This window comes from Lynx canadensis, chromosome B4 (assembly GCF_007474595.2).
Source record: "Lynx canadensis isolate LIC74 chromosome B4, mLynCan4.pri.v2, whole genome shotgun sequence".
Classification (NCBI taxonomy): Eukaryota; Metazoa; Chordata; class Mammalia; order Carnivora; family Felidae; genus Lynx; species Lynx canadensis.
Window position 1 is genome coordinate 26,476,574 of NC_044309.1, and position 18,183 is coordinate 26,494,756.

Below are 18,183 nucleotides of genomic sequence, written 5' to 3' on the forward strand. Positions count from 1 at the left end.
ACTTAGAAAACAGCCAAATTGCAGGGTAAAGGAATAGAGTTTTATTTTTCAATTAGTACACTTAAAAAAACATTTGTTTTAATGTTTACTTAGTTTTGAGAGAGCGAGAGCGCGCGAGTGACGCAGGGGCAGAGAGAAGGGGACAGGGGGTCCGGAGCGGGCTCTGTGCTGACAGCAGTGAGCCCGATGTGGGGCTTGAACTCACAAACCGTGAGATCATGAAGTGATCTGAAGTCGGACGCCCAACAGACTGAGCCACCCAGGTGCCCCGGGAACGAAGTGTTTTAATGTCAGCTAGACATAGCCTGTGAGGTTGTCTGTCATGGAAGAGATTCAGATTTACTTACCCGGACTCCGTAGAGACGGTCTGCAAGATTGTGCTGGAATCTGCATTTCCATCCCATTTCTCTCCGAACCACAGACTTGAACATCCCTGTTGGAACCGAACAACATTTGTTTGCTCGTCAATGACTTCAAACTATTTGCAGAATACCCACTGTGTGTGGGGCACGCCGCTAAGTTCTGGAGATTCAGAAATGAGTGACACAGGTCCTGCCCTTGGTTGGGGGGTTCTCAGTTTGTCAGGGGAAAGGAACACATAAAGAGACACAGTGATGAGCAGGAGATCTGGAGACGGGCTCCGGCCTTTTCTGGCCACATGGCCGTGGATCAATGCTGTTTCAGTTTCTTCACGAATGAAGTGGGCGGTGGCATACACGTATTGATAGTAAATGGCATATTTGAACTCTGATCTCTTGGAATCTCACGTCTGCTGTGTCCTTTCTATTGACTACAGCTAATTAAAGTAGGCTGCAATAGAATTATCCTTTATCACCATATCTGGGTCCCTTCCTGGTTTGGATTCTCCCTCCATCACGTCCTATGCCCAAAGGACTCCACGGCTGGCTTTTCTGCTCATGGGTGCCTTTCTAATTCTTGTTGTTTTATATTGGGGTTTCTCCCTTTTTCTCTTTCTCACCCCACTGTAAAAACAGAACGTAGTCTTGGTGCTACTTTTCTGCCCTGCTGTACCTGAAGCGAATTTACAGCTGGTTTGAAATTTCTGAGATTCTTTTCCATAGTTGCCAGAAACAAAAGTCAAGGAGGGCATGTGTGGGTTTAAAAGTTGGTTGTGAGAGTGCGCTCCCTTTTGGGTTGTTGCTTTGTTCGGTCATTCCTTACAGGTTCAACTTTTTTTTTTTAAGCCATGAGTTTTGTTGTTGTTTTTATTTTGTACAAAGGAAGAAAAAACACATCAGGTATATTGCAGAGAAACGTTAAGACATCAAGTAAGTGTCCTGGGGTGAAGAGCATGAGAGAAAGAGAGAGAGAGAGAGAGAGAGAGGGAGAGAGAGAGAGGATTGATGAAGGAATAATGTGAAGACATTAAGAATGTTGAATGTTGCCTTGGAAGGATGAGGTTGATAAATGTGGTGATTTTTAAAAAAGACTGCAAATTTCTTTTTTTGAAGTTCATTTATTTATTTTTGAGAGAGCGAGCGAGCAAGAGAGAGACAGGATCCCAAGCAGGCTCCATGCTGTCAGTGCAGAGCCTGATGCAGGGCTTGATCATGACCTGAGCTGAAACCAAGAGGCGGGTGCTTAACAGACTGGGCCACCCAGGTGGTGCCCCACGACTGCCAAGGGTCTTGACACTATTCTTACTGAGAGGTGGGGGTCAATGTCCTCTCTCCTGAAGTCTGGGTCGGTTTGTGATTTGCTTGTAGCCAGTACGGTACTGCACGATTTTCACGACTAGGTGGAAAGTACAATGTAGCTTTCACTTTGTTGACTGGGGCACTCACTGTTGGAGCTCAGAGCTGGCGGGAAGCACAGACCACATGGAGACGACATATGTAAAGAGGCAACTGACATCTCAGTTGACAGCCAACATCAAACACCAGATATGTGAGTGAAGATGCCTCCAGAAGATTCCATCCCCAGCTGTCGAGTCACCCTTAGCTGTGGAGTCTTCCCAGTTGCGATTCTAGATACTGCTGCGCAGACATATGCAATTTTCATTGTACTCTGACTAAATTCCTGACCCAGAAAATTTGTGAGCATAAAGAAATGGTTGTTTTAAGCTGTTAAGTTTTGGGGTAATTTGTTATGGAGCAATGGGGCACGGGAATAAGGATGTGGAGGGGGAGGGAGTGACAGCCGGCATGAGGTGTTACCCTCCCTTTTCCTTTGGCACCACGTATTCTGCCACGGATGGTTTTTCCCTGAATAAACACTTGGGTAAAAAAAAAGAAAATTGCGGATAAGGGTCCAGAAGAGACCTTAGCATCCATTTTAAGGTGAAGAAGGAGATAGAGAGGAAGTTCTTATGGCCAACAGCTCCAGGCAGCCATTGTAGGCAACCCAACAGACATCCAATGTAAACAGATCGGTGGGGACCTCTACAAAAGTCCCTTTATAAGAACCAAAGTTTCAGGAATGGTGATTCTATTTTTGCAAACTCAGAGATATTCATCGGTTTCCTGGTCCAGACTTTTCAAAAGGCAGGTTTCAATGGCGACTGTGGGAATAATTATTCTTTTGAGTGTCTGAGAGTGGAGAGGAACAGCGCAGGTGAAATAAAATCAAGGGTCCTCTGTTCAGGCAAAGTGAGGTCCATGGAACCTAAGCAGAGAGAGTGGCTGTGATCTCAACCCAGAGCTGGGCCAACACTTCTGCTCCAGAACCTTCCATCTTGGGGTACATATTTCTCATGAGGCATTGAGATATCCTGCTACACAAATAAAAAGTGCATAGGGATTTGGTGCTCACTGTCCCTAGCACGAAGTTTTCCTCTAGGATATAATTTATAGATGAATTAAAAAAAAATAAATAAAATGATCTCAACCAGGGGAGAAAGGCTTCCAACCCAGTAGATTTCTTAAATTGTTCTTATGAATAGACTGTTTTTCTAATTTCTTCCCTAAGTTTGTGTATGATATATTATTACACCAGAATGTGAAACCAGCCAAATGAGCCCCAGGAAAGAAATGTTGCTCCAAAGTAAATATAGGAACTTGGTTAATGCCACATGATCAGATATCTTGCAAATAAGACACACAATTAAAAAATCATCGTATATGACATTGGGAGTTACAGATTATATGAGATAGTCCCCCCATGCTGAAGTGGAAATTTGATATCCTTATTGAGCCTTGAGATGAATTCTGGGAAAATGGAACTTTGAACCTATATGAAAAGGAGCGAGTGATTATGTACCAATGTGGCCAAAACCTAGGGGACACACAGGAACAAAAGCAGATCGTAAATCTCTAATGTAGAGCAAATGTTCAGCAAACCGTTGTCTCTGCGTGAAGGGATATGACATTTGTAGACGCGAGACAGTTCTCAAATTTTAGTTAGCACCAGTCAATGCCAAACTGCCGGGTGAAATTCTCTTAAAGCATACATATGTATTTAAAAGAATCCTCTCGTAGAAAGGAAATGCAAACTGAAATAGCCACCCACTTATTTTAAGTAAAACAATGAGGCTCCACTAAATCGAAGAATTAAGGGTAGGGTGGCATTTTTTTTTAAACTCACCATACTGTGATTTTACCTTGCAAAGTGTATCATTTAAGAGATGCATGAGTAAGTTTATTTTTTATTACCATCAGAAAAATAAGTAAAGGGTAGGCAAATGGAAACTATGAGTGACAATAACACAACACTCTACGAGAACATTTTCTTATCGCACAGCTTAAAAGAAGTCACTACTTGGGATTGGAAAACTTGTTATTGTAAAGACTTTTTATACTGTGATATTATTTTACTTTAACGAACCAACCTAGACAACTTGGGATATATATTTAGATAAAATGTCAGGAAGGGGACTGTCTTCAAATGAAGGTCATTAGACACAAAAGGAGATTCAAAGGTTTCTCTAACAACCTCATGCTAACCTTTCCCCACCTCTTCTGCTGGGGGAGAGTTCATGTAAATCCTTCCTTTTATGGGTGACGATCAGCTTTGTTCTTTGCTTAATGCACGTGGAACCCTGTTTTCCTGACACTGTGCATTTTTACATTGTTAGGGACAGTAAGGCTTTTCCTTCTCTGGGGTCTTAAAACGATTGACACCAGTCCAGCAAAGCTATAGACCCTGGTCTTAAAGGATCAAAGACTGAAATGGAGCTAATTTCCTACAGTGATTCTACAGCCTGGGGAATTACTTAAGGAAAAAGCTGCCTATTGCCATTTATTGAACTAATTAAAAATAAAAACATAGCTTTCAATAAAAAGTATATCTCAGAGCATGATACTAATTAGGTTTTTTTTTTTTTTTCCTTGCCTTGAAAAAAAACGTAACCTGATCTTTCTCTTTTGAAGGGTGCCAATGCTCAGTACGTTTTGTTAACTGGTTTATTAACTTTTCTGATTCTGGGATTGTTCATGTTCAGACTTTCTCATATAGGCTCACACTGATATCCCTGTGTAAACTCTGACCGCAGATTGGGTTTTCTTATTACAGACCAACAAAAAGGAGGGAATCCGTGTTGGAAAGGAACTTGAAAGATTATCTGATCATCTCTGCCTTCACGCAAGTGTATTTATTGTAAGCTAATGAATGAAGACGTGCAGGTATATACTCAGATGTGACTGAGGTTAGACCATGGGCAGCTGGTGAAGCGAAGATGAGACAGAATCATACTGCCTAGGTTCACAATCCAGAAATCCAATATTTACCTATTTCAATAATAATCATGCTGTGGGGAAGAGGGTGCAAACTCACGATGCAGATTTCCATCACACAGAATGACAACTGCTAGAATTACTTTAGTCTAAAGAGTGCGTTTCAGGGGCGCCTGGGTGGCTCAGTCGGTGAAGCGGCAGACTTTGGCTCAGGTCATGATCTCGCGGTCCGTGAGTTCGAGCCCCGCGTCGGGCTCTGGGCTGACGGCTCGGAGCCTGGAGCCTGTTTCCGATTCTGTGTCTCCCTCTCTCTCTGCCCCTCCCCCGTTCATGCTCTGTCTCTCTCTGTCTCAAAAATAAATAAACGTTAAAAAAAAAAAAATAAAGAGTGCGTTTCCAATGACCTTTGATTGTAGGGTCCTGCCTTCCCAAAGCTGTGTGTTGAGGTCCTACGGGCCTTCTATTCACCTTTTGCAGGAGTTTTTAAGCAGGTGGTTGAGTTAGGAGATACGCCCCACCAGCCAGGTCTGTTAAGACCTTATATTCTATCTTTTAATATAGTGTTTGAATGGCTTTCCTGGTCTTGGAGAAGTGTGTAACCTTGTATTATAAAACCGTAGGCCTTTGAGTAAAGAGCCCTTGCTAGTTTTGACTCATTCAAGGTTTCTAAGGGGAACACGTTTTCATGAACACTTTCAGCTGTAACCAAGTAGCCTGGAACTCAGAAGCTAGGTTTTCCTAAATACTTGTAAGAAAGAGACAATTGTGGGACAGATTTTATCTGGAGCACTGAGTACTTTTGAAGCCTTGGGTAAGACTGGACATTTTGTAGGCTTTCCTTTGTATGTCAGGGAAATTTTCAGCAAGCCAGGCAGCTAGATAAAAGAGAAACCCTGGCCTGTTCGGAGATGAAAGTCTTCAAACTAGGGCATGCCAAATTCATCGGAGAATATCGCCTCAAAGGAAATATTTGCTTTCTTTTGAGAATGCATTATTATAAAGCCCATTGTGTGATTAGGCCAGTTGTGCGATTATTGGGAAACAACTCTAAATCATATATGAGTGCCTCATCAGAGGCATGTTAATGTTGGGTGATCTTTTTTACTGAAATTGTAAGATGTGTAAATCCTAAATGCCTGGCTTCCTGATGAAAAGACACAATCTTTACCCATCGGTTACTAACTAGGAAAGCTCTTGTCCAGCTATGGTATGGAGAAAAGTTGAGGCTTTTAAAAAAAATTCTTGGGAACATGGAAAATATTTTACATCTGAACTTCACAAGAAAGATGTATTTTTTCTGCTTTGGTTTTGGCTCACCAGAGTGGTCCTGCCCTTTCATAAATGGCAAAGTTACCTTGTTAACCAGTGCTGAGCACTGCTTGGGCTCTGCTCTGGGCAGGAAGCATTTTTTTCTTTTTTACCCCAGGCCAGATCTCATATTCAAGACTGAATCTTGGGAGATCTTGAGAACCTAAATCCACAGCTCTTACACACTCAGCCCTGAAAAGGAGGAAGTTATCCAAAGGAGTACAGGTGAAGGCAGGTGACCGCAGATGAAACTGCTTATTTTCCAGAAGAACAACAGGCTCTGGTCTGGTGATGCTCTCTTGACATTCCCCAGATCTTCCTCCTCACAATCCCGTTTGGGGCCACGCTGTGCCTGTCATCAGAATTTCGTTCTTGAGACAGAAAAACAAGCGAAAAAATTCACGTCCCACTAACCAAGTCAACATGCCTGTTGGGCCAAAAATAATTGCCTACACTAAAAAGAAAGAAAAATCATCTCGAGAAGACATGAATATCATGTCTCACTGAGCACGTAGAACCTCTGTGATCAGACGTGGCTTATTACTTCAACAAATGTGTTCCCTCTCCAACCCCCACCCACACACCTACCTAAAACAAGGAACTCAAACATAAGCACAGAGCTTTTAAATACAGAAAGGGTCCTTTGATTAAAATATACAAAGGAAGGCATGTTATAATAAGAATGAGGAATTGAAAATGGAAAGACCATTTCCACCAAGAAGTCATCCAGGATTTGGCAAGAATAGCATTGGATTTTTCCCCGTATCATTGTATGTCTTCTATTTAATGCTGAATGTTACAGCGAAGCCAAAGAAAACATATTACACAGGCCTTGATTTCAAAGCTTCAGGAAGCTCAGATCCCAAAATAGCAGAGAGGGAGGAGAACTGAGGCATTTGCAAAAGTCAGATAACTATCAGACCCAATATATGCAAATGGATCAAATTTCCCTATCAAAACAAGGCTTAGGCTTTTTTTTTCCCCTTTGTACAGAAATACTTTTCCTAATGTAACAGAGAGATTCACAGAGAGTTGTGTGTAAATCAAGCATTTGTAACTGCAATCATGTTTGAAATACTTCACTTTTTTAAGGGAAGTCTATGACGAATCCTTCCTACAGAGCAGGATTATTTTGTAATATGCAAAACTCCCTCTAAAACATGCGAGTGTTGGAATTTTTTATGTTAAAAGGAGTCTTCTCTGTACGAAAGCTTTACCAAGTGAGTAACTCTTTGTCTGATATGTATTTTTCTATTAACTCCTTACATTTAATTCAGTTTACTGCTGGTTTCACTTTTGATCGTGTTTAAGGCACGTCTACACCCAGGGAGATGGGAGACAGTGGAGGCCATGCCTTGAAGTTGCTTACAAACCCAAGGAACCATAACATCCAGCTTCTGTGTTTGCTCCATGTATGGGTTTCCACGTCTGTCTGTGATAGGTTCATACACCCTTAGAGACCAAATTTTAATCTATTGGCTATTGAAAAAAAAGAGACGCACGCAGGATTCAATTAGTAGAATAAAAGTAGCCTCACCCACAGATGAATTAATCTTGTCTGGACTGCTGACCACTGTGCTATGTACTTTTACAGAAGCTAGAAATCAGGACAATTAGTTCAGAAGTCAATAAAAGTCAGATCACTGACTCAGATCAGAAGACACTTGTGTATATTTCTGAAGCGTGCAACTAAAACATCCAGCTTGGTGAAGGATCCTTTGGAAACATGTCCTTCTAAAATCAATGGCCTGTCTATCATTCCCAGAATGCAGTAGGATGACATTGGGGAGGACAGGAAGCAGGGCCTTCCCTGTTTGCAGGAACCTGAGTGTGAGGCCGACATCAGGGATCCAGGCGACCGTGGTCTCTTTGGGATGAAGCAGGAAGTCACCACACACTAAGCCTCTGAAGCGTGTGAGCCAGGAAGCTCCAGGTCCGGGGCCCAGACCAGAGAGTTCTGACACTGTGGAGAGAAGCTCCAAATCAACGAGAGTTGCTACGTGGAAGCCATTTTTCCTGACGGAGGACTCACAACACTGCAACCAAGAGATGAGTTTGTCTTTTCAAGGAATCCTGGGTAGAGTGCGTTCTGTTCAATGACATCTTAAAAAAAAAGAGAGAGAGTAAAGAAAAATCAAGATCCCTGTGGTAGGTATCGGTCATTGGTTTCCCGTTACTCAACATTTTTACAAGTCTTAAGGATCCTATAAACTTTGAAAGTTGTAGTAAAATATTTATAGAGCAAGTCAAAGAACAGTATAAAACAGTAGTCTAGGTGACATTTTGACATGACTAAAATTCCTTTGTACCTCTCTTACTTTTTGATTCGTGAGGGGTGTAGGTACCTGGCCTGGTGAAATTTCAACTCATTTCACCCCATAGACTCAGAGCTGTGTGATTTCCACAGCTGCTATATTATTTCACTTTTTTTTTTTCCTTTCTAGCGTTTACTTTAGAAATCCAAGAGATGATTTTGATGAGAAATGACAGTCCAAATTCACGGTGCCACTGCTGAAATCTCTCAGGTCATTACCCCTTCTGAATTTCCAGGGAAGGGGCGTTGGAGCTACTTTTCCACTGGGCATGAGCGACCCTAGAGTAGCAATTGCTGTTTCAGGTTTCTGGGGCAGATATAAAACGGAGGCCTGAGTGGTGAATTCTGCCACCCCAAAGCCTCAAGATAGTCTTTACTCAAGCAGTCATAGGACCCTGGTGGACCTCCATCTGGAGCAGTCACATTATGTCTTTGTGCCTTCCCTTGACTGGCCAATGAATGTTTAGGGTCCTTCCCTTCCTGGCCAGGGTTCAGGGCCTCTAATAATAGGGTGCTATTCAACAACCACTGTAATGCCACGAAACAGTGGGGATTGATTTTAAGCAAAGTAGTACGAGGTTCATAAACATGCACGGGGCAGGAAAATGCTATCGCATATAAATGTGTGCAATATTATTCCAGGAAAAACATATGAATGTTTTGGAAGTCATAAGGGATTTCCTAAATAACTATGGTGCATGGCAGCCAAGAGGTTTTTGCTCAAAGAAAGCCCCAGATCATAACTGAAAGTGCGTTATGAGGCAAAGAAAAGGTCGAGAACCATGGGCGAAAGTAATGTCTTGTTTGGTCCTGCTACCATAACTTTAGGGGTGAAATGAAGTTCATGTCCTTTTATGCAAAACCATGCTTATAAAGTAAATGGGGTAGGAACCTCAACAAATATATCCGAATGAAAGCCTCTGAATAAGTGTGGCCTTCAAATTAGCCATGGTGGAGACTCTCATCACTATGACATATACATTTGCCTACACTCCTTTTTGTTGTTGCTTAAACCATTTTTGAAACTCTTTGCTCAACCCCACTCATTCCCTAGATTAAAAAAAAAAACTCCCCTTAGATTGTGATACATACCACGCCTCGGAGACTCTTGAGGTTTTGTATCCATTACTATTGGAAATATGCCTATTTCACTGTATAGTTAGTTATTTTCTGGGTTTATGCCCCGTACAGGAATGTATACTGGCACAGAGGAAAAGTGTACAAAAAAGCGTGTTGCGTGAATGACCTTCAGAGGCAGTTTGTGACCCATGTAAGAAAATTCGCCTAATGTTGTAGACTTCTGTGTGTTTTATCCCGAAGCAGTATCACCTGATTTGATCACCTATATTCACCAGTTCGGTTTTCGAATGAGTTTTGGGTGACTTTAAGAATCAAACGCACCTTCTTGGTATAAAGATTTATAACCACTGAGACTATTTTAAAAGAATGTGCTCTTGGCTCTGGAGGCATTCCCAAAGGAGGAATTTCCAAAATATTTTGAGCCATGACTGCATCATTGTGTAGTGATGCCCAGTGGAAAAATATTTTTTAAAGTAATAGAACCATTCTGTAAAAGTTACTAAGAGTTGCTAGAGGCTGGGAAATCAACTCGCCGTTGCGGCAGACCTCCTTTGTTTGGGGGAAAAGTCAGCAGAATTTCTATTTGTCCACAAACAATCCTTTGTGCAATGAGAATCATTGTCAGTTTGACTCTGGGTATTGTAAGATGAGATGTGATGTGTTCTCTTTAGTATCAATCAAGTCTAGTTTTCATAAGACACTGTCCGCGCAGCTTCTCTGACTATGGATTTAGATTTCAGCGATCGTCTCTCACGTTGTTCCGGGAAAAGGGGTGCGTGTGTGTGAGTATGTGCGTGTTGGAACACAGGTACATTTGGGCAAGTTATTTGTTGAAGGACCTTGCAGAACCCAGAAGGTAGCGTGACCCTCTCCTCGCTTCGCATTGGGGGAAAGCCTGGGAAGAGCAACTGAAACAGGGGTGGCCCAGTGCTCTCGGGGTCAGAGCCCCAGGCGTGGTGCTATTAAGGCCAGTGGATGGAAAGAAGCCATTGATTATTGTGGCTGGTGTTTGGAGCCACGGAAGCTGCATCGCAGCTGGTGCGGGTTTAAAGGTTCCCCTTGTAGGAAGGGGAAGCTCCCCTTGCCAGTCATCTTGGGGTGAAATAAGCAGGCTTGGCATTGAGGCCTGGGGCTGTGAAGCCAGCACCGGATCCAGGGGTGGGAAAGAGACCTGGGGATTTGTCGAGAAGAGGCTGAGCCAGCTCACTCATGTGAAAGTTAGCCAAGAGGTACAGGGAAGGTCTGAGGTTGGCTTTTGGAGCTGTGAACCCCTGGAGGAGCCACTTTTAATAAGCACGTAAATGTTTCTCTGAGTGCAGTTGTGTCAACCCTGAGTTGTGCTTTGGGGAATTAAAGGCAGGGTCGGTGTCTGCACTTGACTCGCTGTGCAGGAAGGGAAGGCGGAGTGGCCTGGAGGAAGTCAGTTTCCAACCCGCTCCCAGAGCTGGGTGTCGGGACAGCTGGATGGATGACAGATGGCCCCCGGGACAGGTGGGTGGCACACCCAGCATGTCAGAAATTCTCCAGAATGTTCACGGAGGAAAACCAGGGAGAAGGTAACTCTTGAGTCTTGCGGTTGGGCCTCAAAGTGTTGGCCTTTTTGGTAATTCCAGGCGGGTGAGGTCGGGGACATGTTGATTCTAACTGGAATAAGTCGACCGACATATAAGGTAACTGCTATGAAGGTTTTGTCTTTGATACCTGAGAGCTAATGAAAAAGAAAACTTAAGAGTGGAGAAGAAAATAGGGGCGCCTGGGTGGCTCAGTCGGTTAAGCGTCCGACTTCGGCTCAGGTCACGATCTCGCGGTCTGTGAGATCGAGCCCCGCGTCGGGCTCTGGGCTGATGGCTCAGAGCCTGGAGCCTGCTTCCGATTCTGTGTCTCCCTCTCTCTCTGTCCCTCCCCCGTTCATGCTCTGTCTCTCTCTGTCTCAAAAATAAATAAACGTCAAAAAAAATTTTTAAAAAGAATGGAAAAGAATTAAATCCCCCATTTCACCTGTATTTAGAGCTTCTCATTATGCAGGTAAAATCCTCACAATTTAACTGAAATATTAGTTCTCAGTGAGTTGTTGGATACTCTCCACTGTAATCCTTCTTCCTCTGCCCTTATAATTTCCCACTCCCCACATCTAGTCTTCTATGTGTCAAAGACGCCTCACATTTGTCCCTTCTCTCCATCTCTCTTCAGCCACCATCCTCCCTCCTTGGCTTCTGGTAAATGGTTCCTAACAACATAGTCCTTGGAGGGCAGCAGAGAAAGCTTTAAAAAAACGTGAGCTAGAACCTGCCATTTCCTGCTGAGAACGCTCCATGAGCTTAGGAGAAAGAACCCCAAAAGGCCTTGTTCTTCTGATTCCCTCCTCTAAGGGAATCCCCCCGTCTCCCCTTTGTTCGTGCCTTACAGCCGCACAGGACTTTTGCTGCTATTGGGTTTCGCTGGGACCAGCTCTTTCCACTTTCTGGAATGGTTCTTTCTTGGGCTTTTGCCATGACAGCTCTTTCTCTTCAATCACATGTCACCTTAATGTCACCTCCTCAAAGAGGTACTCCTTGACCACCCCATGCAACATCCTCCTTCTACCCCGGTTCCTTCTATCACATCACTGTGCTTATTCTGAGAAGTTAGCGTGACTTCAATGAATCCATTACCTTTTGTTTGTTTGCCTGCTTCCAGTTTATAAGCTCCATGTGTTCCAGAGCTTGTCTGTCCTGTTCACTGTGGTGTCTGTCCCTAACACCTAGCGCATGGTTGGCTTCGTAAAATAAGTGCTAAATAGATTAAATAATGAATGTACATTGGGGACATTGGAAAGGCACAACAGTGGAGACCATTACTAAGTAAAAAGCTTTATTTCTAGCTGAACAAGTGTATACATGGGGTCAAGAAGTGTGGGCTATACATATATCCTAGAAGGGTGGACTCTAGGAGGATACACACACACACACACACACACACAGCTCTTCACTTCAGGTTCAAGGTGTCCCTGCCTTCCATTCAGAGTCCACTTTGGCTGGCATTTGTTGACGTCAGTCCACACACCCAACCTGCTCCTCCATGGGCAACGTGGAACTTTATTCTCCATTCCTCAATTCTGAGCTCTGCTTCTCTGGATCTATTTGGGAGCCTCTCCCATGGGCCTTCCAGTGTCCCTCGGTGTCCTCAACCCTTCTGGTCCATCCATGGCGCCCTGCCCACCGCCACTCATTGTTCTAGCTCTTCCTGTCTTTGGCCTTCTTGTTGAAGTCTCAGCCATTCCATTTCATCTTTTCTTCTACCCATTGCCCTGGATGGAGCCGAAGGTTCAGCTCCACTTGTTGGGAGAAGGAGGGTGAGGGACAGCAACTCTCCAGTCTGGGCTCAGACTCCACGTAGATGGTCTTCAGACTTTTCCAACTGCTTCCCTAGAGAAACTCTTGGGTATGCTTACACTCAGAGTCTCTTTTTGTCTACTTTAACTTGTTTTGCAAAAGACCCCCTAGTGTGACATCAAGAGGGAAAAATGCATCACGCTACACTGATACAAACAGAGAAGTGTCTCAAAGATGCTAATTGCTTCTTGATTTTTTTTTTTTTAACCTACACAAACATTTGGGATGTGTGGGTGGCACAGTTGGTTAAGCGTCCGACTCTTGATTTCAGCTCAGGTCATGATCTCACGGTTCATGAGTTAGAGCCCCAAGTTGGGATCTGTGCTGACAGTGTGGAGTCTGCTTAGGATTCTCTCTCTCTCTCTCTCTCTCTCTCTCTCTCTCTCTCTCTCTCCCTCTCTCTCTCTCCCTCTCTCTGCTCCTCCTGTACTCTCTCCCTCTTTCTCTTTCAAAATAAATAAACTTGGAAAAAAATAGATCGACACAAACATTGAAAACTCATGAGGTGCTTCCTAAGTATCATCTGACACACTCAACATCTCTGGATCTCCAGGGCACCCGGCAGAGCTGAGGAAGCTCTGCAAGTCAGCTTTCCTCTTTTCCCAGGCCCAGGAAAACCAACTTGCCACAGTTAGGTTACCTTCTTGGTAGAACTGAGTGCGAAGTGCTGTCAGCAATTTTCCAGCAGATGGATTCCCACACAGGGAGCAGTTTGTGTATCAGCTTATTCTGTTGCGTTACCACATCAGAAGATTGTCTGGTCTACTTACGCGGATTCTTTAAAAATAAGAGACAATTCAAAGACGTTCTTGTTTTGCAAGACACTCTTTGAGTAAACTGTCTTAGGAACGGGTTTGGAACTCGGTCTGGAATTATGCCTGGTTCCTGTCGGTGAGCCTGCCCCTGATCTGCGGAAAGAATCACTTTATGGTGCTCAAGTGTCCTATGTGTATGATGAGGTGGGTGGAGGGCCTTGTTAATGGTGATGTCACACTCAATGACCTTCTTATGTTCTTATGTCCTGATTCCCAGGAACAGCAACTTCATAAAAATGTTCCTCTCACTTAAACTACCCATTAACCTTTCTAAGCTGGCTAATGATTAATGTCATTAGCTTCGGGATGGGATTGACAACTCCCAAGAGGTTATGGCACCCACAAAGGGGTGGCTGTAAGAACTCTAGCCTGCTGTCCTCAGTCTGTCTGGGTGTGGACATAATGGCTTTACCCTTCCATCAGTGCCGTTTATTGCAGTCATAATTATGCATCTGTTCCGTCAGCACCTGCCCTACTAGAGGGAGAGAGAACCCAAATAACGATGTCAAGTTTATCAGACCTGTGTGATGTGGACATCACAAATGACGTGGCAACCTTGTGTTTGGGAACCACAGTCTTTAGTTTCTGAGTCTACTCTGATTTCTTTTATCCTTGGCCTCGTTCTATCAGGTTAAACTTTTATGATATTACCATTTTCATAGGTCAAAAATGGCCAAATAGGAGAAATTTCATAGGTTCAACCCAATATGTTTTGTCCTCGATGGTTCTTGACCATAGGTCATGGGTCAAAGGTAGCAAGTGAGGAGACTCAAACCCAAGTGAGAGAAACCTCCGAGTTAGGGATAGCCCATCTCAAATTCTAAGTTGCCCTGGAGAAAACTGTATGGTTTTTGCACACTTCTGTGCCCATGTTATATGCCTGTGGCTTTTGAACAGTTTCTACTTCTTGGGTTGAGACATTTAAGGCGATGAGTTCATAAAGTTTCATGTCATGATAAAGCCTAAAAATAGTTTCCAAAGCATTTGCATTAAGTTATGAGGGACAAGAAGGTTGTATTTACAAAAGAAATGGTTGCAGTCTTAGCGGTCATGTGCGACACCGCAAATCATGACGGCCGACGCTCAGGAAGACTTGTTTGAATTAGTAGCAGGTGTACTTCGAGACAGCAGAAGGCACAACTTGTCCTGCTCTTTAGTGATGGATAAGGGAAACAAGAAAGGAAGAAGAACTTGTGTTGCTTTCCTACCCTGTGACTCATCTTTCTGTGGATTTTATCTTTCCATCCTCATAAAAATCCAGTGGGACAGACATTGTTATCACCCGAAGCGACCGATGCTCCAAGCAGGGTTAAAAACAGTGCCAAGGTCCATATCCCTAGACGTTGGCAGAGCCAGAGTTTACACACCCGGATCGGTCCTATTCAAAACCTCACCATGTCCTTACACCTGGAATGACTGGATGACCCAGTTCCTGGGATGGTCCGGGTTGATGCCTTTGGTTCAAGCATACTCAGGGGTGCAGTTTGGGACTCTGCTTACTGCTAGTACTCCCCTAACTCACTGGTCCCCTCATATTGGTCCCCACATATTTAAGGAGGCCTCTTCCAGGATAAAACACCGTGTTTTGGGGTTGTATCAACATTTTGCCTCCCGGCACTCCTCTCCAGGGATCTTAACTTTAGGGGCTGCTGCTGCCGGGAGAGCTTGGAACTCATAGTCAAAGAAGCATATTCTTTTAGTAGTGTTTCTGATGGCTGTGTTAGCTGTATTTTCTCGTCAGAAATCCAGGATGAAAAAGATTTCTAAATCACTTTGGTACAAGACAAAATGGAACGGTGTTGGAACCCTAAACCGCCAAATTGTTTGTGGGTCACGTGATTGCTATGAGTTGATGAGCCGCGAAAGCAAGTCAGCTATGCCAGGCACTTGAGAAGGAGGACGGGGGAGAGGGAATAAATAGTTTTGATGCTGGCTTTATGGTTGTGCTGCTTCTCAGAGTGATTCTGTTTTAATCAGTGCCCATGGTAAGGATCATGGGTAAATCCCATTTTCACATGTGCATGCAAGTACAAAACTTGGAACTAATGAAGACTAATGCGGTAATTTAATACATATTAATCTGTTTGCTTACTTATTCTGCATCTGTCACAGCCTATAAACCCCAGCAACCTAGAAGTTGCTAATTCTACTCAGTTGCCAGACACACAAAATATAGAAATGCCAAAGAGAAAGCATGGAAACTTAGCTTGTCCGTGGATGGTTAAGTGGGTCCATTGTTACTCACAATGGCTTGTCTCTTTATTCTGTTTGAGCTTGGGTCGGCTGTGTGCACAGAATTTCCTCAGAAAGGGAAAACAAACGTATATCATGTAGCATGCACTGCATATTTTTGGCCATTTGCTCCTTTTTTTTTTTTTCAACGTTTATTTATTTTTGGGACAGAGAGAGACAGAGCATGAACGGGGGAGGGGCAGAGAGAGAGGGAGACACAGAGTCGGAAACAGGCTCCAGGCTCTGAGCCATCAGCCCAGAGCCCGACGCAGGGCTCGAACTCACGGACTGCGAGATCGTGACCTGGCTGAAGTCGGACGCTTAACCGACTGCGCCACCCAGGCGCCCCGGCCATTTGCTCCTTAAATGACTAGCTGTGACAAGTTCCAGCAGATTTAATTCAGCCACTGAATACAAGGTCTGGCATAGTAGGAGTTCAAAAAACATATCAATGGTAAACATTTGCTGAGTTCTTATCCTTATATTATCCAGAAGAAGTATAAGTACTTATGGTGTTTTTCTGGAGATGATGGGCATAATTTCTGGAGATGATGGGCATGAGGCATTTACAGAGCAAAACTAGAAAGGTTAAAATAAAGTGAATTGAAGATAATCAACAGCCAAGTTAGTTACTACAGACCCCAAAACGGTAATATTTGTCCAGTTGGTTGCATTTTGTGTTTGGGGGGGGGGTGGGGAGGGGACACATGTTTCATGGATCTGAGCTCCAAGGCAGAAAGGGCGTGGACAGTGGAGTCTGGGTCACCTACACTTAGTCATTGGACAGCTCAGAATATTGCTTTCCTCCTCTCCACAGTAAGGCTAACAGTATCTACTTTCAAGGATTGTTGTAGAGATTTGCAAAAACGTGAGCAAGGCCATGTGCAATGTCTGGCTGAAGCAGGAGTCAACACATGGTAGCTGTTATAGCTGTTATAACCATTGTGGAGGAGGTAGGACTTGAAATGGGTCTCAGAGACTGATCAGAATGTCAGTAAGTGGTGAGAAAGGGTAAAGGTGTCTTCCATGCTGATGTGTGGAGTTCTCATTCATTTATCGTCACAGTCATGTAGTTTTTCATTACATGAATATTCCACAGTCTATTCAATCTTATTTAAGTTATTCCCATTTTCTGGCCCCTATGAACAATATGATGTATTCGTTTTCTAGGGCAGCCATAGTGAACTGTGCAAATGGGAGAGCTATGGACAATGGGAATTTTTCTTTCACGCTTCTGGAAGCTAGAAGTCCAAAATCAAGTGTTGGCAGGGCCACGCTGTCTCTGAAGGCTCTATGAAAGAAACTATTCCATGCCTTTCCGGTAGCTTCTGGTGTTATCAGCAGTCCCCAGTGTTCCTTAAGTTTGCAGACCCATCTTCGTTTGTCTCTGCCTCTACTGCCATATAGGATTCTTCTTGTGTGTATGTGTAGCTTTTCTACTCTTTTTATAAGGATCATGATACTGGATTCAGGGCCCACCCTATTCCAGTATGGCTTCATCTTAACTTAAATAATGATATTTGCAACTACCCTATTTCCAAATAAGGTCATATTCTGAAGCTCTGGGGAGGACACAAATCCATACAGCTGTGAACATTCTTGCACCTGCCTCCCGGTGGACCTGAACCAGGTGCTTTGAGCCACCCCTCCATGTAGATGCTCTTCCACTGACATCACTGGGTCCTAAAGTCCGTGTATCTTCACCTTTATAAGATTAAGCCAAATTGCTTTTCCAGTTAGTTTTGCCAAATCACTCTTCCACATGCAGTACGTAAGAGCTCCTGTTGCTGTCAGAGCTAAAAGAAATGTTGCTAAACTAGTGTTTGTAAAGCGGTACGTAGGTATGGCTTAATTTGCATTTCCCTGATTAATGTCCTCATTAGTTTTCTCCTTTGTAAAATACCTATTCATATCTTTTGCCAACATGGTTGTTGGTTTGTTTGTTTTATCCTTAACTTTTTGGAGAAATTCTTTCCCAGTTACGTAAGTTGTGAACATTTTCTCCCGGTTTGTGGCTTGCTTTTTTACTCGATGGAGTCTTTTGATTAAAAAAAAGTTGTGAATATTAATGTAGTTCTTTTTCTCTAAGGTTGGGGATTTTGGGTCTTAAGAGCCCCCACCCTCCACTTTGAAGCCATAAAGATCTTTCCCTCTATTTTCTCCTGAAATTTAAAGTCTATCTATCCCATTTAAATCTGTAGGCCACCAGGAAGTGACTTTGGTGGACAGCGTGAAATCAGGATTCAATTTCATTTTTTTCCATATATGGATTACCAATTATCCTTACATCACTTTTCTGTAATTTTTTTAACGTTTATTTATTTATTTATTTATTTATTTATTTTTAAAAAAAATTTTTTTTTTCAACGTTTATTTATTTTTGGGACAGAGAGAGACAGAGCATGAACGGGGGAGGGGCAGAGAGAGAGGGA